The 21,797-nt window shown below is 33.7% G+C and overlaps 1 pseudogene; it reads right to left on the bottom strand.

Moving 5' to 3' along the window:
• Positions 1–178: 178 nt before the first annotated feature.
• Positions 179–20,763, bottom strand: LOC120137060 (annotated as a pseudogene).
• Positions 20,764–21,797: the final 1,034 nt, after the last annotated feature.

Here is a 21,797-nt window from a genome sequence, read left to right as displayed (position 1 = left end):
TTTAAAACAAAAGAATTAATCAACTTGAACCCAACTTACCTTTGCCATGGAGCTTACGAGAAGATAAGAGGAAGAAGATAAAACAAGCTCCAGAATTTTCTTTCCTTTCTCTCTATTACCACTGCTTTAGAAAAAAATCAATTACTAACCTTTCAACACCTGCAAAAGGTATCTCTTCCTAAACATCAAGAGCCACATTGACTGCAAACACAAACCAGACCATCTTCACAAATTAACAAAGTTGAGCAGGAAAAATAAGCTCTTAACTCACCAGCTGGAGACAAAAGAACACCCCCCGCACCACCTAGCTCTGCCTTAACCTCCCCTGCTACTCTAAAAATCCAAAACCCTCCCCCCAGCAAAGGCCTGCTCTTCGAAATGCTACATGGACTTACTAAACAACAGACGGGTTTAGATCACCACAAATCCTCATTGATAACATATTTTCCTTTGAATGTCTTCAATCAAATTAAAGCTCACCTGAAACCAATTCTATGAACCGATGTATCTAACGACCACTATGTCATATAAATTCGATCATACAATTCAACCAAATGTCAATACTAAAAACATAAAAGTCCATCAATACAAATAAACTTAAGGAAACAAATATTAACATCACAAATGGCTCGAAGTATATGTTTCGATTCATTTTATATGTTGAAGGCAAAATATAAGAACCTGAAACCAATTCTATGAACCAGTGTATATAACTACCACTAGGTCATATAAGAGTTAATCATACAATTCGACCTAACATTAATACTAATAATATGAAAGTCCAGCAATGCAATATATCTTATTATTATATCTAGCAAATGATAAAAAATGTAAATCCAAAATGATAAATCCCAAACTAATTACGAGCTAGTTCTAGTGACACAAATCCTAAAGAATCTTCCCAGAGAAGAGTTGTCATCATAAATGTAGAAACTGTAAATGACCATATGATACACTCAAATTAGGGAGAATAAAATATGGTGAAATTCGTACCTCAAATTAAAGAGTCGAGCTTTGATGGCATAACGTTAGAGGCCTCGATACTTCGACCGACGACGAACAACAACAGTTTTGCGTGAGTATTTGGGTATGTCCAACGGAGATGGGAAATAGGAAAAGGGGATTATAGGAACAGATGAAAAAGGGGAAAGGGGTTTGCACGATTAAAATTATCAAATATTACGACATTTATAGACACAAACACCATCATTTATCATTTTATAGTAGCGTTTTCTATAAAAACGACGCTAAAGTACATGTTTTTCGTGGCATTTTCTTAAAAAACATCACTAAAGTACTTAACTTTAGTGGCGTTTGTCAAATAAACGCCACTAAAGTACGAGTTTTAGTGGCATTTTTTGAAAAACGCCGTTAATGATACCATTTAGTGGCGTTTTGGATATAAACGCCGCGATATGTATAAATGTAGTGGCATTTGCTTTGAAAACATCGCTAAAACGCCCTTAAATGAATTAAAATAGCTTAAGGTAATCAACAAAAAGGAACTCGTCCAAAATAATATGTAACATAAAACCCTTAACATCAACTAAAATTTTAAAATTAACCAAGTAAAAAGTAGGGATTTGAACTAAAAGAACACTAAATTTAAAGAGGGAAGAGAGTTGTCCAAGAGAGCGATGTCGCTTGAAGGCCGCTTGGACATCACAGATGAAGCCGGGAGGGGACGAAGAGGATGAGGTGGAAGATGATGTGTCTTGATTGGGGATTGGGCGGACTAGATTGGCATATAGGGGAACGGAAGCTTAGCCTCCCTGTCCATGGGTGGATCTCAGCGGTATTTCTGGTCTACGGAGGGGAAGTTCTGGTAGAAATAAGGAACAAAAAGTAAAAGCTTAGTCACTTTTACTTTTTAAGAGTAAACTAAACCAAATATCACTTTTATTTTGGGCACTACTAAATGTACCAAGTCAACTCACTTGCACAACACCCTACTCACCATTTTCGATGATTGGGAGGGGAACGAGGTGCTTCTTGTCATCTTCTTCAACACTTCTCTATTCCATGTTTTGTAATCTCAACATGCGGCCCCCACCCAACACTAATTCAAATTTAAATTCAATTTAAAAGTTTAAATTGATTAAATAACTTTAATAGAAGAAATAAATGAAAAATACTTTAATAGAAAACTTTAATAATGAAAAAGACCTTAATAGAAAATTTTATATAGATAAAATTTAATATTATTTCAATATACTTTTAAATATATAAAATATTCATATAGATAAATCATTATTTTAAATTAACTAATAGATTTTATATTTTGAATAGGAAATATAAAAACTAAATAAAATATTGTATTTCTAAAGTATCATTCTGTAACGTCCAAATTTATATTAAAATTTCTCAATATGTGCAACATAAATATAAAATTATTCAAACATTGAAGTTTTTAAAATAATTTGACACAGTTTCTGACTTAAAAACATAAATATTAAACAACATAAAATATAAAATTTTATATGTATGTATAATTAAATAAGTAAAAAAATAACAAAAATTTAAAAATAAATAATTATGACTTAATTATAAAAAAGAAGCAAAAGACATAATGATAAAAAAACTTTAATAAAAAAACAAAAAAAAAACATAATGATTACACTAAAGTTGGTGGGTTTAGTAGATTGATTGGTATATTTAGACTCACCCTTTATTTTAAGTCTATCATATTTTGATCATTCGTTTTGAAAAAATACATTTTAATCGTTTACATTATCAATTCATTATATTTTGATCTTAGAATCCTTAATTCTAGTTAATTTGATGAGGTGACAAGTTAATAAAAGAGTTAATTTTATCGAGTGATTTTGGTGGTAAAAAATTATTTTTATTCCTTCAGGTCCCAAGTTCGAATATGAGTGTTTAATGTCAAATAGTTGAGAGTTATATTTGAATAGACATTACCTTGTACTTACTCTAAATTAATAAAAATTATTTTCTTTTTAATTTAAAAACCATATATATTTATATATATTTGTTTTACCTGTGTCTAAGGTTGTAAATGAGACAAGATAGATAGTGAATACTTGAAATCGACTCCATCATTCTATCAATTTTTGAATTGAACAGACTCGACTTTTTGTCTCAAATTCTTAACGAGCCGAAGCGAGTTACTTGATATTTTACTCGAAAAATTCGCATTCAACTCTAAAAATAATATATTAATTTTTTATATATTTTAATAATATTAATATTAAAATTTATACGTTGTTCTTTTTTAAAAAAAATATACAACTCTGTTGCGGCATTTGTTAAAAAACGCCACTAAAGTATTACTATGTTGCACATTTGTTGAAAAAATGTCACTATAGATGAACCCTGTTGCAACATTTGTATAAAAATACCGCTAAAGTACTACTTTATTATGGCATTTATTGAAAAAACACTATAGATGAACCCTATTGCGGTGTTTGTATAAAAACTCCGCTAAAGTTATACTCTGTTATGACGTTTGTTGAAAACAATACCACTATAGATGGACCCTATTGCAGTGTTGTATAAAAACACCGCTAAAGTACTATTATGTTGCGGCGTTTATTGAAAAAACGCCACTATAGATAAACCTATTGCGGTTTTTGTATAAAAATGCCGCTAAAGTACTACTCTGTTAAGCCATTTGTTGAAAATACACGCCATTATAGATGAAACTTATTACAAATGCCGCTAAAGTACTACTATGTTGCAACGTTTGTTGAAGAAACACCACTATATATGAATCCTATTGCGACGTTTATATAAAAACGTCGCTAAAATTACAATTTTGTAGCATTTGTAATGTAAATGCCGCTATATGTTTAAAATTAGTGGCGTTTACTCTCAAAATGTCGTTGTATAACAATTTTGTTGTAGTGGTACTTTTATATCTAGATTACTTTAAAATAATAAAAAAAGCTTTTATGTTTAAATTAACTTTCATATTATAATTAAAATATTCTTTATATTATTTGTATCTCTTTTGTGTATTATGTTTGTTTATAGACTGGTAACAGTGTTTAGTCAGATGTCTTTTATAATAATAATAATAATAATAATAATAACTATAATCTAAATGTTGTGTTTATGTATATATATGATTATTATGCAGTACACTATTGATAAATTCTTTTAGTTTTGCCAATTATTATTATTGTTGTTGTTGATATAAAAATAAGAAAGAGAGGTTATCTAAAAATAATCTCAAATTTTATTGTGAATAAAAATTTAAACTATATTCCTTACTATATTTTGACATATTTAATTAATAGTTCTATTAATAGAATTAAAATTATTATTTTTCTTGTATATTTATTTAAAATGTATAAAAAATACAAGACAATTTTTATCTCAATTAAGAAATCTTAAAACACTAACCTATAATCGATGTGAATAAGTCTAACTATACTTTTCTCGAATCTTCTCGTTAAGTTGGATGAAAATAAAGTTAAGATGGAGTTGTCGGCATCTTTTACATAAGCACATGTCTAATGCACATTTTATTCCATTAGTAGCTTTTCTATTCTCTTTTCACACCAAGACTCTCGTATACCCCTAGATTATACTCTTTCTCTCGTCGGTATTGGATGTTAAGGGGAAAAAAATCTGTTGGTGAGATTCTCCAGCTCCGGCCGACCCTTTCCCTTCGTTATCGGAGCTTGCATGGAAATGGTGAGTTTAAAAATAGAGTGCTTATGGTGACAACTTGGAGCATGTCTTGATATTATATACCACTCATCATCCTGTAACTGACCGAATAAAAAGTGCTATAATGTGTGTTTATTAGATTAAAAGATAATTAAGGAAAACGAAAGAAAGAACTAGGGGATTCAAACAATTCAATCCACAAACAACCATAAAAAACTTTCTTTCCAGTGTTAATGTAGCGGCTCATGACCGTTTTAAGTAAATTGAACTACAATAAGTACCTGTAGAGAGATAAGTAGATAGACAGTTTACATGCCAGTCCGGCCTGAATTATTACGAAATTAGCAAGGTCTGCCTGCTCTATGGTATGGGTTGGATCGATAAGATGTTTGGGAGGGAAACCCATTATCTGCAATTGATAGTTTGTGGCGCTTCCAGGTCTAGATGCATTGATTAAGGAACGGATGTCATCAACCGTGTGATGGAGATTGAAGCGGGCTAGCCAACCTAAACTTAACTGAGGTTTAGGGTAAACTTTGGTCCTAAAGAAGGGTTTGGAGCAGAGTTGAGATGACTACAACTAAGAGATGGCTCAGCAGATTCTAAACTGCTGTACCAAGAGTTCTTCCAACACCCTAAAATGCTATCAGACGTTTCTTCTCTGGTTCCTGCAAGGAGAAAAAAAATTAACGCCATACCCTTGAATAGAATGGACTTCAACCTTCTGGAAAAAGGTAATGCTAACAAGAGCAAGAGCAAGAGACTCGCAGGGAATTTCTCGTCCCTCTTTAACATACTGACATGAACACAAGTCCTATCAGCAGGCTCAAGCTCTTTAGCACACTCACATTTTCTGATGCGCTGCATCCAGATGCAATCAAGTTGTTAATAAGCAAGAAACAGCATTCTGAAACATAAAATTAATTCATTCATAAAAGAATCAAACACTTGTTTACAATATACACAAAATGGAAAAGAAAAGAACGTGCAAGGCTAACTGTAGTCATACAGCTGAGTACTTACTCCAAACAGAGGGACAAAAATCATCCACCTTCAATAACATCTATCACTATCTATCATTACTTAAACAGAGGTGTTCAATTCTACTTGTCAGTTCCTCTAAAAACGGTGCATTTTTAGGATCATCCAACCTTCTCAGAGGGTCATCATCTACCATTGCTCCAGTAAACTGTGTTGTGAATAACATAAGCAAATTGCTGAGGTGCAAATAGTACGGTTTCCCCTGAGAGTAATCTACCAGTTCCACTAAAACTTGTTGAACTTGATGATGGACCTTCTACGGCTCACAGTTGCTTGGCTTGATTGAAAATTCCATCTTCATCATTTTTCATGGAAGGAACTTGAACAAGAATGCCGCTGCAAAAAAACACAGTTCTCGCTGTTGGGAAATAAAACGAGTAACGAGTAATTTCCCTATAACCAGATTAGTGATAAGGTGAAATAAAAGCGGAAAAATAATACCTGAAATTGATAACGGAGTTCAGCCAATTTGCTTACATCTCCGGACTGCTGCAGATCTTTTACTAAGAGAAAAAATTTACAGGTGTTTACAAAACACACTTGAGAGAGAACTAGAAGATTTTGGGATGATTTTGAAGCTAAATGGGTTAGGGTATTTATAGTTGAAGCTTAGGGACTAATATTTGAAAATACTCTAAATTACAATGACTAAAGTGCATTTTACCCATTACCTAAATTCAAAATCCTTGCCAAACTTTGACAAAAATGTTAGCAGCAGGCTACTGCCACTTTTATTGACTAACTTTCCAACAATCTCTCATTTGAAGACTGATTTTAATCTGTCTTCACACCTTGATCAATGCAGCAGCATTTCTGCTCTTGTTACTGTAGTATGCCAACTGAAGTTGAACACAACTTCAGTTTGTCTGTAGTCACCGCCCTGTAAACCCACTTGTTATTGGCAGTTTCTCTGTGGTTGCTGAAGATACTAATTTTTTACCCATTTTATTTATTTATTTATTATTATTATTATTATTATTATTATTATTATAATTATTATATATATTATTATATATATTATTATTATTATTAAAAAAATAATAATAATTACAAACCGGCCCAAACCCTAGCTTCCAGCCGCCTCGCCAGAAACCTCCACTCTGCTCCATCGTTGCCACGACACCAAACGAGAATTCCAGAACACCAGATGGCATCCCACGACCATCCCTACGGTGAGTCACCAGCCTAGCTTTGGTGACTCATCGAGGCTTACATTCTTTAACCAGTTCGAAGAGGAGCACCAAGGTGGCTATAAAAGCCACCGTTCCCTGCAAGAAGAAAAAAACACACAACAGCCACGGAGAGAAGGAGACAGAGAGGAAAAAGAGGAGACCAACAACCAGCAAACCAAGAAACATAAAAAAAATGAGAGAACGGGAAGAGACTTACCAACATCGTCGAAGCCTCCACTCGCCACCATACGCCTCTAAAGCACTCGAAAACCGGAGGTATAAACTGTAGATTTGCTCCGATTAGGAGCTTTTTAAAGAAAACAGAGACTGTATTCGGCCTTAGAAGGTCGAGATTTGTAATCTAGGATAATTTGGGAATTTCCGGCCACCGGTGGTGGTGGCCGGCGGTGGAGCCGGCGGCTCCCAGAATTCCCTCAGACGAGGGAAATAGAGAGAGAGATGAGAGAATTCTCTCATAAGAGAGAGAATTAAAAAAGAAAGAAAAAGAGAGAAATGGCCTTTGAAGGCCGGTTTTAGGGTATTTGTACCCTCATCGAAACGACACCGTTTTGATGAGGGGCCTGGGCGTAATTTCACTAATGGCTAAAACACACGCGCAATCATCCTAGTTTGTAATCTTTTCAATTTAGTCCCCATAATCATTTTTCTGAACATTTTAATTTAGGCTTCTAATTTTATTCTATTATATTTTAGTCATTACCAGCTTATATTTATATTTAAGGTAAAATAACCTTTTTAGCCCATATTAATTTTAAATTTTATTTTTATCCATTATAATTAAATAGGTTAAATTATATTATTATACATAGTAGTTTATTAATTCGAATTATACCCTTTAAATTTATTTTTATTATAATTTAGTCACTATTTTAAATATTAGCATTTATTTTACTGCCTTTAAATATAGTTCTAATTGTATTTTTATTAATTTTACTGGTTTATATATTTAAATATTATTTTTATTATTATTATATATTCATAAATATATATATATATAATAATATTATATAAAAATTTTTTTTACATAAATTTTTTATCATATTTAATATTTATTTATTTTTCAATATCAAAGAAAAGGACAGTCTTAATACAACTGGATGTCCTATTCTGGTATTTTAAAATTAAATATTATAAAAATTATTATTTAATTTTATTTAAATTAATATTTATTAATATCAAAGAAAAGAACTGTCTTAAGACACCTAGAAGTCATTTTCTGATATTTTAAAAATAAATAAATATTTTTTATATAATTTTGAAATAATAGGATTATAAATTAAATATATTTTGAATTTTTTAATAGAGACAATTTATAATTAAAAAGTACTAATTTTGGGCGTTGTAGGGGTGCTAATCCTTGCCTAAATATAATCAACCACGAATCCCTTTTTTATTATTAAAAAGAACGAATTTTTGGTTATAAACGCAGATCAGTTCATTTTTTAATTGATGTTTTCTTAAAACTCTTTTAAAAAATAATCTTTAGGTATTCGACCTACCTGACCCAAAAGGCCGATGGCGACTCCCAAATTATTTTCAAAACTATTTATTCACATCAATTTTCCCGCCAAGTATAATATTTCGTGCCCGGACGAAAACCGGTTACGACAGCTTGGCGACTCCGCTGGGGACTAGTCATGCTTTGAAATTAATTATAAATTGTCTATTAATTAGAAAAAAATTCATATATTTAATTTTTAATTCTTTCTTTTCAAAATTTTTATATATATACTTATTATTTTCATAATATTTATATGTTATTTTAATTAATGCTTTATTTTCAAATATTAAATTTTATTATTTATTTGTTAGAGGTTTGAACATTTATCCTCACACACAACACTTGCATTCCATAACATAAGCTTTCTAATCAAGTTTGTCCCTTTTTAAGTGGGAGTGAAAGCGACGTCTTCGTGAGAATTTATTCTCCGTGTCAGACCTAGCAAGTAACTTTCGGGGTTCATATGCTCTATGTTTTCGTGAGAATTTATTCTCCGTGTCAGGCATAGAGAAATGTGTCCCCTCGAATTGAACTCGATCTGCTTAAGTCTGTAATGGACTAGGATTGAGGGTTGATAGCCCAAAGGGGCATCAACAAGGACAATTCGAGTACCTTTACTCCTAGAACTAAAAACCTGCATATAATAAACCTTAGAAATTCTCCTAATCTAAGACAATGCTGAAACCATGGCCATAGGTGTACACAAAGGAGAAATAAGCTCTAGCTTTTAATTTATTTAATTTATTATTTTCCTCTCTGAATAAATGCATGTGAACTAGAAATCATGCAGTTAGGTTAATTTTTCCAAACAAAGCATGGAACTAGAAAGTATGAGGTTAAGATTTATACCTTGATAGATAGATTTTTCTTTCCATTAATTGGTACTAACCAATTTCTTTTTTCACTTCTCGTTTTTTTCATACATATTGTTTGCTCTAAACTTGTTTATATTGATTTCTTTTGTTTGCATTGCATGATCGTGGCATAACCAAAAGGTGTTTATTGGAAAGACTGTTCATCATATTGGAAAGAAATCGTAAATGGACAAAAAATTTTATGATCAAACAAAATATGATATGGCCAAGGAAAGACATCCTGAGGAAACTTCGAGGATAGAAGCAAGCAATGCACACAGAGAACTAGTTATATTAATACCAAAAGTATTACACAAAGATCCTACCAGATTGATACCAAAAGCAGTCTATGGTAAGAGCATCAGTCAGGGCATTCAGAGTAGTGGAGGTTTTTATGAAGCTCAAGCATGTTATTTGAAGGACTTGAAGGATCAAAACAAGAAATTGAGCACAAAAATGGAAGCCATGCATGAAGATTTCCAGAAGATCAGTCAAGCCTTTCGAAATGTTGGCATAGGAAACACCCCAGAAGAGTGGATCATAGGGGTCACCAAGCTGAAAAAGAACTGCAACATATATGAAGATCTTGTTCAAGAACTTCTTAGACAGAAAGGATCTCTTACAAGGGAAAATGAGCAACTTCGAGAAGTGACACAGAAGATGAAAGAGAATGTCATAGAAGAAGTTGCAGTCCATACAAGCAATATGGTTCTTAAATGATAGATTTAGCTGATTTTACAAGGAGATGAAGCAGACTGAAGACTCAACTTTTTGAGCATGAATGGAAACTAATTAGGCTTTGGAAAAGTTAGGAGTAAAAATATATCCCTATATGTAAAGTTTTGTTTGATGTACCAAAACTTTTGCGTTCAATAAAATCTGTTCTAAGATGATCACTCTTGAGTAACACATTTTCATACATGCATTTGTACATTTTTACGTTTGTATTTACATTTACATTTTTAAATTTACATCATGCATTAAAACATATTTAATTAAATAATAATGTTTATTTATTTTCAATATCAAAGAAAAGGGCAGTCTTAATATAACTGGATGTCCTATTCTGGAATTTTAAATAATTTACATTTACATTTTTACAATTGCATATTTACATTTGGCATCTTTGCATTTGTATTTTTATGTTTGCTTTTGTATTGCACAATTTGTATTCTTATTATTACATTCATATATTTACATTTGCCTTTGGCATCTTCGCATTTTTTTGTCATAATACAATAAAACATTCATTAAAATAAGGATTTCAAATGAAGTGATCTTTGTTTTTCCTTGAAGCAAGAACGCTCAGCACGACACAAGAAAAATGTCTAAAGAAACTGAAGATAGGCTAGCCAAATTTGAGATAAAGCAGAAAGAAATACAAGAGGAATTGAGGAGCAAGTTGGCACAAATCGAAGCTAATTCTCAGATCGATCTACTGAACAATATGAAAGAAATGATTGATAAGCATTTGACTGCTGGAAAGAGTCTTGTTGAAAACCCCACAAATTCTTTGGGTGTTACACCTGTTCATATTCCTGAGTTCACCTCTGTACCTCAGGAAATTCAATCACCGATTTACTTCGCTGTTAAGAACTCACCATATCAAGCTGGAGCATCGTTCCCCACTGATTGTCCTACTACTTATGAGTTGAAGCCTGATGAATTTTGTATTAGTAATAAGGTCCTTGACCTAAACAAATCAGTTGAGAAGGAAAAATTCACTCAACAACTGGAAAATATAAAAGAGGTGATAAAATCTATAGAGACAGTTGAGTCATTTTATGGGTTTGATGCCAAAGAACTAAGTTTGGTCCCTGGCCTGGTTATTCCACCAAAGTTCAAGGTTCCAGATTTTGAGAAGTATAATGGGACCACATGCCCTTCATTATATCACTATGTATTTTCGTCGTATGACTGGCTATATAGAGAATGAAAAATTGTTGATCCACTGTTTCCAAGACAGTTTATCTGGGTCTGCATCCAGATGGTATAATCAGCTAAAATGTACTCAAATACGTTCTTGGAGGGACTTATCTCAAGCTTTTTTGGGTCAATACAAGCACATGACTGATATGGCCCCTGATCGAACAATGTTGCAAAGCATGAATATGAAGTGCAATGAAAGCTTTCGACAATATTCACAACGATGAAAAAACGTTGCTTCACAAGTACATCCACCATTGACTGAAAAAGAGTTCACTACTTTGTTCATCAACACATTAAAATTTCCTTATGTTAATCACATGATAGGGGTTGTCCCTAATAATTTCTCTGACATCATCATAAGTGGAGAAATCATCGAAATGGCTATCAAGAATGGCAAGATAAGAGGCTCTGACAATACTAAAGTCAAGAAAGAAGCTAGGGTTAATACAATGAGGTCTTATTCTGTTAAACATGGTGCCAAACCTTATAGAGTGATCAAGAAGAAAAAGAATGTGCAGGGATTTCAATTTCCTCCCTTCCACTGTTCGAGTGAAAATTGCATCCAAAAATGCTCTCAGCCAGATCAATTACTCCACAACTTGATCAATCACAGTGGCCTCCAAATGATAATTGGACCTATAAGGAAGTTCCTTGGATAAATCAGACTAGAATTCCAAATTGTTCAGTTAAGGTTCCTGGTAACCTTAAGGGAAATTTCCAAGACCCTTTAGAGCAAGCAATTCAAAAATACAAGATAAAAGAAGGGGTTAAGGTTAAATGTTAAGAAACCGTTGTTGCAACAGAAACTAATGTAACCAAATCCTACGAAGAATATTGGGCACAAGAAAATGGGAAAAGAAGTCAAAAGGCTCCCATGGATGTAATTCGAGATTGGCCTATAGGTCTAAGAAAGAATGAGGCAGATATAACTCAGAAGACACCTCAGATACCTATATCAGATTTTCCGAAAACCAGTAAGGCAAGGGGAAACTTAAGGAGTATGGTTAATACTACCCCAGTTATAGCTGAAATGAGCATTCAGAACCCCCTCAATAACATGAGAGCATTCATTCGTTCAGAACGATCAAAGAAAGTGATAACCTCGCGAGCAAGAAAAACTCTAAAGGTGTTTCAAGAATCTATCTCAGACCTATACCCTCATTTGGTTAAAGGTCAATACATTACACCAAGATTGGTGAAGGTGTCACCAAGGCCTTATGCTCATTGCTAGGATCAAAATAGCTTCTGTAATTTTCACTTGGGAGTATCTGGACATTCAACAGGGAATTGTTGGTCACTGTTAAAGGAAATAGAGACGCTCGTCGATAAGGGAGTCTTGAAACAAGAAATGATCAAGAAAAGAATGAGCAAATAAGGATAAAAATCCTTGGCCAAGTACATACAATAGAGGAGTGATGAGTCATGATAAATAAATAAGTGGAAGTGTTATCTACCACTATAGTACTTTTCTATTTTCAGCATCTTGTTTGAACTTGTTTTTTTGTTTCTTTCTCCGCCTTTTGTGCAAAAAATAAATTGTGTTTCTTTTATGGTTATGAGCAAGGAGTCAAATTTTAATCTTCAGATTATTGAGTATCAAGTAGATTAAATATTCTTTTAATTTTTCAAGAGTTATAGATCTATTGGCAAGTGGTAAAATTATATCTTCAATATCCCATCCAATGCCAATTACTCGACCCTTACCAAAACCAAATCCTGACACTACATTTATCTGAGATTCTGAAGAAATGTCTCTACTTGTTTTTGAGACATCAACTCTAGATGTTACCTTCTCGGATAGAGTTGGTTGGTTTATGATATTATCCCTTCCACCATATGCATGACTTTAAAAGTCATACATTTGTCCTTCCAAACACAAAACCATCATAAACCAAAAGACCTCAAAATAACCATACTTTCAATTATTCGTGATTTTTACTGCAAGAAGAGACGAGATGAGGCATCATGGACCAACTCATTGATGATAATTTCAAGTGATTAGGGCATACTCAAAGAAGAATGGGAAAGTGATTGATTGAAATAAATATATCATGCATTAATTACATTTTTTCATGTAAATAAAGTTAATCTTGAATATTCATCCCCCTGTGGATACCTCTTTTTACAAAGGTTTCTGTGTATGAGATGATGAACGGCATTGTTTCATTTATTTATATATATATATATATATCCTTTGTTGTCCCCATTTGAGCCTGAATAATTTTTCTTCTAATTCAACCCTAACCAAGGATCACCCTCTACATTGGGGGGCAAGGTAAAGGATATTGGCTCACAAGAATAAAGATTGTCAATACAGTTTTATTACGAAGACAAGTTTCCATGAAGTCATGAAAGTTTTGAACTACAAAGTATGTCAAATACAGAGTGCTTGAAGATCAATCCAATCAAGAATAATGGAAAACCTCCAAAATGCAAAAGGAAAATGAGGTGCTCAAAGCAATTGAAGTATTATACTCATCCAGCAAAGAAAGAAGAAAAAAAAAAGGAAAAAAAAGGAAAAAAAAAGAAAAAGGAAAATTGAATCAAGATGGGTGATTTATTGAGCCTCAAGTTACAAGGTTGATCAAGTACAAACAAGAAGAGCAAGAAATGCTGGAGATATGAGAAAATGGAAATGAATCCAAAATTTGGCAGTCTAGAGGGATCCAATTGATGGAAAATTCCCCAGCAAGGCAGATCCAAGTCAAACAAAACAATATTGATGGCATCAGAATAAATTGATCCTTGTTTTGATGACCCTTAAACACTTATTTGGGTCTTTCTATCCCTTTCTTTCGTAACCATAAGCCATGGCCTACGTTACGTACCTGAAAAGTCCATTCTAATCATACATGGATTTCTAAGTAAAAGATGATATCTTTAGAATTCATTCCGCCTTCCAAGATTGATTTTTATTTGCAAAAATTAGTTTTTAAAATCTTTAATGCATGATATGAAAAATGATAAAGGTGGGTTCAAGATATAAATTTTTAAATAACATCTTGAAACCAAAGGAGGATTCGAGTTGAAAACCTGAAAAAGGCGGCTCGAATATTGAATGGTGCAACAACGACATAAGAGACGATCTTAAGCTCTTAATGAAGAACCACACATCTCAAAAACGTTCCTGAGATTCTGGAAACGAGAAGCATCTCTACAAGATGAGCATAAAAACCATTTCTTCAAGTTAGTGGAAGCCCGAAGCGACATACTAAACCAACTTGAAAGAACCTACTTTACCAAAATCAACCTACACCTCAAATCAGTCAATAATTTTGACACTTGCCATAGGACTAAGATTTTTGAATGATTTAAAAGTGTAGTTGATTTATTTGATATTCATTAAACTCATTGTTTATGATTCGATTATATTGTGAACCTGAAAGGGGTAATACTTTGCAAAATTCTTTCATTCTTCAATAAAGAAAGGAGAAAAAAAATTTCAAACACGACATTTTCAAATGGAGAAGGACCTTGAAGCAAATTGTTGCTTATTCTACCTCTGTTGAAGAAAAAGAATGAATGAGGCTAGAATGATGAAACACTTCACATTTTTGAAGGCAAGTGGTCCAAAAAGCCAGAAAGTCTGGAGAATTGAACTTGTGACACTCTCCTATGACATTAGCAATTCATCAAGAAAGATTATCGTTTATCTCATACTGAGGGCGATAAGCATCACCAGACAGATTATTTTCCCCAACCATCAATTCATGTTCTCTAGAAGATTACATCATAAAGCCATGAACAAGTCATTACCTGCACTCTGGTTATACCGTGATGCTGGCTCAAGTCTTGATACATTATTGCTACTTCTTCTATACTGATCATTTTCTTTGTCAAGATGATATTCATTATGTCCTTCAGAAGATTGCTGAATTTGAATTTGAGGACTTATGGTACATAACAAGACATTGGAACAGAATATACCCTTATAGGCCTTTTATATAGGGTAACATTGGTTACAGGATTCTGAAAGTTGAAAATGACCAGTTTTACTGTTAACTAAACTGTTCCATGATTCGAAAAGAGTGGAATATATTGGAGCAGCAGAAGAGACAGTTGTCGTAGCAGTCATTGCAAGAAAATGCACTAACAAAAATCTTCTATTTCATCCTGATGATGTTTATTTCTTCCAGTAAGGTTGTTACGCTGGATGCCATCGACAACAAGGTCGAATCCACCAAATCTACTCATCAATTGCTCCAATCGATCATCATTCAGTTCTTGCACATCTGTTTTCAAAGGTATGCCAAGACAGTAGAAGGCGACATTTGCATCACTGATCCCAGAAAAAAGAGACAGGACATTAATATCACCAGAGAACATGTCTCTAGCAGCTCCTTATGTATGGTTTTTAGGGAAACCTAGAAGCATTTCTACCTCATCAGGTTCAAGTGGAACAACTTTATTTCTTCCAACCCATACCAGATTCCATTTTCGGCACTCATCAAGAACATACTTCTGGACACTCGAAGGTAGCTCATCGTCATAAGCTTCAAGAGCCTTACAGATCCTTTCTGTCAATCTGGAACTTCTTGTACATGTTTGTAAGCAGTTCAACTTTGTTCTTGGATCCCAGGAAGGCTATCATTTCTTTTCAATGGAAAAATATCATGTATAGTGCATGGAGAAAACAAGATAAGAGGAAATCTGTTCTCAATTGGCAGATTATGAATATAGCCTATTTTCAGTGTAACAGCATGAAAATGCTTCGAATCTACAAATTCTGGCTATACATCGAATAAATACTATGATATTCCAGCCCAAACATTAACTGGAACAAGTGCCATGTGCTCATAGTAGAAATAAGAAGACCCAATAGTATCTTCTGGAAGTGTTCTTTGAGTTATCTGATCTGGTTTGGTATGAACCACATATCAATCATTGAATTTAAAAGATAAATGTGCTCATAGTATCTTCTGGAAGTGTTCTTTGAGTTATCTGATCTGGTTTGGTATGAACCACAGAACCAGTTATTGAATTTGGAAGAGGAATGTGCTAATAGCATCTTCTGGAAGTGTTCTTTGAGTTATCTGATCTGGTTCGGTAGGAACCCCAGAACCAATCATTGGAATTAAAAGATGAACTGCATGATCGTCTTCATTAAGAAGCTTCTTTTCAAGCTTCCTCTGCTTCTTCCTTTTCAAAAATCATAGCCCAAGTTTCGCCTTTGCTTGTAATTGGGGTCATTGTATGATGAATTCCTACCTTCTACTGGAAGAAGTACGTCAGCAGCCTTAGCCATTTAATCAGCACATATAAAATCTGTCAACTCTGCAATTGATGAATCGGGACCACATCTCTCCATGGCTATTGAAGCCTCAGCCTCTGAGAATCCCATTTTTGGCAAGTATAACAGTTTATTCTCCTCATCAGAATCAGAATTCAGGATTTCCTCGATATCAGAAGAACTATCAATATCTGTGAAATCATCCTGAAAGATCACTTCATAATCAGATGCGTTGTTATCAGAATCAACATGTTGCATGGATGCAGATTTTTCAAAAGCCTATACCACTGTATATGTAGTCTTGTTGTTGTATCAGATTACTATTCACATAAATTGGTTTCTCGACCTCAGAAAAGTATATTCTAGAAATAGCCTTCACTGAAAGATGATAAGCCACTGTGTCAGCCTGAAACAGATTACCAAGCTATTTTTACTTCACTGTCTAACTAAATCCCTCCAGATACAGAAAATGGTCACCTCATTCAGAAGACACATATTTCAGACGTTTCTGTCAGAATGATTGAGTACTTCTTAAGTTTGTGACAATATGAAGAGAATTCTTCCAGTTACCGGACAACACTGCTGTTTAGTGACGCCAGAATGAGAGTATTCAAGATAAACAGATTTGGGGCACGAATAAAGCCACAAGTACCTACAACAGTGCATTGTCAAAATTGAACCTTGTGGGGATCATAACATTTCAGTCAAACAGACATTGAGAGTGAATCAGAAAAATCTAGAGGGACATCTTGAGGGCCCATTTCAATCAGAAATAGAATATTGGGGCATTTTGAAGGCTCACAACAATATGAATATTTGGGGCATTCTTAGAGGCTCATCTCAACAAGAAGTAATGTTGAGCACACTTTTAACATCTGTATCAGCAAATGTTGGGGCATTTTAAAGGTTCCTTCAGACAGATCCATGTGGGGCATTTTGAAGGCTCGGATTAACAAGAAGCAAATATCGGGGCATGCTGAAAGCCCATTTCAATCAGAATTAGGACTGTTGATGCATTTTTGAATGATCGTATCAGCAAATGCTGGGGCATGCTGAAGGCCCACATCATCATGTGTTAAAAATCATTGACTTGAGTAGATATTTCCAATAAGACAGAAAAATATGAAGAATGAAAATGGTGAAACAATAACAGTCAATCTGACTACACATAATTGCTTCGTTCATCAGGCAGTTGCATTAGGGTCCTGTTGTTGAACAAATATTTATTCAGCAAGTATGGTTTCAAATATCCAATCTTCTTAAACCATGTGTCACATGATAGTGTGTTCTTTGTTAAGCTACATCATGGTTACATGAATAAAGATGGTCCCTTTGTAAATCATTCGATCCAAGGATCAGTTCCTCGAGACCTCGAAATCTGAATTTGGCCTTTTGTGTCGGTGATAATTGAAAATATTTCTTTGAGATTTCTGTCAGTTAGTTTCAACCATACTATTGAGGTTACGAACATGTTTTTCACATCAGTTTTGTTTACTTGATGAATTGAAGAGAGAAGCTCATGTATATTATTCTTTCCCGATGTTACTGGGGTTATCATTGCCAACTAGACTGAACCGAGTTTTCATCTATTTGGTTTATCATGTGAGTTTCATCCCCAGCATCAAGAATTCTACGGATATCTTTCCATACATGGCTCTTATAGTGGGTGTGTTTCTAATTCCTATAACGCTCATTACAGAAGAAAACGTGATCAATATCACACTTACCCTTGCCTGAGACAATATCAAGAGCAATTGGTATCTCTTATTCAATTCATCACTAGCATATCTTGAGAATTTGATCAACTTTTTGCTCATACCAGCATCTCATTTGTATTCCTATTAAGTTTTGTTCTCAAGTGGTCTTGTGACGTCATTCAAAAGCTTTGAACACTAGGCAAAGAGCTTCAATGATTGAGAACATCTGAGCAGAAACTACAGGAAATGATGAATGTGTTGTCAAATGTTTTATGAACATCTGAGCAGAAACCACAGGAAAGGATGAATGTGTTGTCAAATGTTTTACAAACATCTGAGCAGAAACTACAGGAAAAGATGAATGTGTTGTCAAATGTTTTACGAACCTGCTATTCTGATGTTGAACCAATGTTACGATCATATGGTTTCCATTTATTGATCAAGTCTGTATTCTTCTACCCCAATATTAGAAGCGAGATATAATGAAGATTTCTTTCCACAGAAGGGAAGCAGAAATTTTAACAACAAGAAACTAGTGGCACCAACTAAGGTTGAACGACAGGTTGTTGTTAAACATCTCAACATGATATGGTCCAAGTTTCCGTATTCGAGATTGGATTAGATGTGGAGATATGAAAGGAATTAAGATAAATCCTCCTTGTGATATGTTTCAAGAGTTAAATCAGAACAGACTCTATTCTCCTAATTAATCTCTGATGAGTCATGCATATCTACATCTACACTCTTCAAAGATGATAGATTCTCTCTTCAAAGATGATAAATTCTCTTTTTAAAGATGATAGATTCTCTTTTCAAAGATGAAAGCTTTAGATTTCTGCACAACTCCAAGCAAAGAAAGTTGGTTTTATCCAAGACAAAATGGGGCATCAAGGTCATAGTTCTGACTACGACAAGAGTTCCACAAATGAAACAATTCTTCTGAGACTTTCATGAAGCAAAGAAGACATAAAGATACAAGTTGATCAGATGATTCTTCAAAAATGCAAGCTTGATAGCATAAGTTGCTACATTGATATCCAGAGGTGAACCTGGCAATAAATGATGAAGTGGAGGAAAACCAAGCTCACCACTTTGAAGTCAAATGAAAATTGCATAAACATTCATGCATCATATTAAGACATTTGAAAAAATAGATGCATTTTCATTCATTTTATCCATGTTGAATTCTGACAGGAATTTCAAAGATTTTAGCAAAGATTTAAATTCATCATTCAATGGATCAACAGTGTCAGTTGAAGTTCATAATGAGAAGAACTCATCTGAAGAAGGAAGAAGAAATTCATAATGAGAATAATTTGTTCAACCTTTTGCTCAAATCCATCATTTGATGGATCAGCTTTTCCAGAAAAAGTTCATAATGAGAAGAACTCATCTGAAGAAGGAAGAAGAAATTCATAATGAGAAGAATTTGTTCAACCTTTTGCTCAAATCCATCATTTGATGGATCAGCTTTTCCAAAAAAAAGTTCATAATGAGAAGAACTCATCTGAAGAAGGAAGAAGAAATTCATAATGAGAAGAATTTGTTCAACCTTTTGCTCAAATCCATCATTTGATGGATCAGCTTTTCCAGAAAAAGTTCATAATGAGAAGAACTCATCTGAAGAAGGAAGAAGAAATTCATAATGAGAAGAATTTGTTCAACCTTTTGCTCAAATCCATCATTTGATGGATCAACTTTTCCAAAAAAAATTCATAATGAGAAGAACTCATCTGAAGAAGGAAGAAGAATTCATAATGAGAAGAATTTGTTCAACCTTTTGCTCAAATCCATCATTTGATGGATCAGCTTTTCCAGAGAAAGTTCATAATGAGAAGAACTTGTTCAACTTTTTTCTTGAATTCATCATTCAATGGATCAGCATTACCAGTTCGAGTTCATAATAAGAAGAACTCATCTGAAGAAAGAAGAAGAAGTTCATAATGAGAAGAATTTGTTCAACCTTTTGTTTAAATTCATCATTTGATGGATCAACATTGCCAGGTAGAGTTCATAATGAGAAGAACTCGTCATCTAAAGAAAGAAGAAGTTCATAATAAGAAGAACTTGTTCAACTTTTCGCTCGAATTTATCACTCGATGGATCAACTTTTCCAGAGAGAGTTCATCATGAGAAGAACTCATCTGAAGAAAGAAGAAGAAGTTCATAATGAGAAGAGCTTGTTCGACCTTTTGCATGACTCTATCACAGAAAGAGATATATCATCATCAGCATTTCCAGAAGGAGTTCACAATGAGAAGAACTCATCTGAAGAAAAGAAGTTCACAATGAGAAGAGCTTGTGCAACCTTTGCTAGATTACATCACAGAAGGAGATAAATTGTCATCCCAGTGGAAAAGTTCATAATTAGAAGAACTAATCCCAAAGAAGAAATTATTCAACGTTATCATCAAAATCAAGTGAAGTCAAATGGATAAAAAATTTATTATCTTTTCGTCTTTGCCCTATTCTTGTTAACACAAGAATGAGCAAAGAGGGGCACTGAAGATACTAATTTTTACCCATTTTATTTATTTATTATTATTATTATTATAATTATTATTATTATTATATATATTATATATATATATATTATATTATTATTAAAATAATAATAATTACAAACCGGCCCAAACCCTAGCTTCCAGCCGCCTCGCCAGAAACCTCCACTCTGCTCCATCGTTGCCACGACACCAAACGAGAATTCCAGAACACTAGATGGCATCCCACGACCATCCCTACGGTGAGTCACCAGCCTAGCTTTGGTGACTCAACGAGGCTTACATTCTTTAACCAGTTCGAAGAGGAGCACCAAGGTGGCTATAAAAGCCACCGTTCCCTGCAAGAAGAAAAAACACACAACAGCCACGGAGAGGAAAAAGAGGAGACCAACAACCAGCAAACCAAGAAACATAAAAAAAACGAGAGAACGGGAAGAGACTTACCAACATCGTCGAAGCCTCCACTCGCCACCATACGCCTCTAAAGCACTCGAAAACCGGAGGTATAAACTGTAGATTTGCTCCGATTAGGAGCTTTTTAAAGAAAACAGAGACTGTATTCGCCTTAGAAGGTCGAGATTTGTAATCTAGGATAATTTGGGAATTTCCGGCCACCGGTGGTGGTGGCCGGCGGTGGAGCTCGTGGCGGCGTATGGCTGCCGGCGGCTCCCAGAATTCCCTCAGACGAGGGAAATAGAGAGAGATGAGATAATTCTCTCATAAGAGAGAGAATTAAAAAGAAAGAAAAAGAGAGAAATGGCCTTTGAAGGCCGGTTTTAGGGTATTTGTACCCTCATCGAAACGACACCGTTTTGATGAGGGGCTGGGCGTAATTTCACTAATGGCCAAAACACACGCGCAGTCATCCTAGTTTGTAATCTTTTCAATTTAGTCCCCAAAATCATTTTTCTGAACATTTTAATTTAGGCTTCTAATTTTATTCTATTATATTTTAGTCATTACCAGCTTATATTTATATTTAAGGTAAAATAACCTTTTTAGCCCATATTAATTTTAAATTTTATTTTTATCCATTATAATTAAATAGGTTAAATTATATTATTATACATAGTAGTTTATTAATTCGAATTATACCCTTTAAATTTATTTTTATTATAATTTAGTCACTAATTTTAAATATTAGCATTTATTTTACTGCCTTTAAATATAGTTCTAATTGTATTTTTATTAATTTTACTGGTTTATATATTTA

The sequence above is a fragment of the Hibiscus syriacus genome, unplaced genomic scaffold, assembly GCF_006381635.1.
Source record: "Hibiscus syriacus cultivar Baekdansim isolate YM2019G1 unplaced genomic scaffold, ASM638163v2 tig00110647_pilon, whole genome shotgun sequence".
NCBI classification, from domain to species: domain Eukaryota; kingdom Viridiplantae; phylum Streptophyta; class Magnoliopsida; order Malvales; family Malvaceae; genus Hibiscus; species Hibiscus syriacus.
Note: the sequence above shows the minus strand (reverse complement) of the source record. Positions and strands in the feature narration are given on the sequence as shown.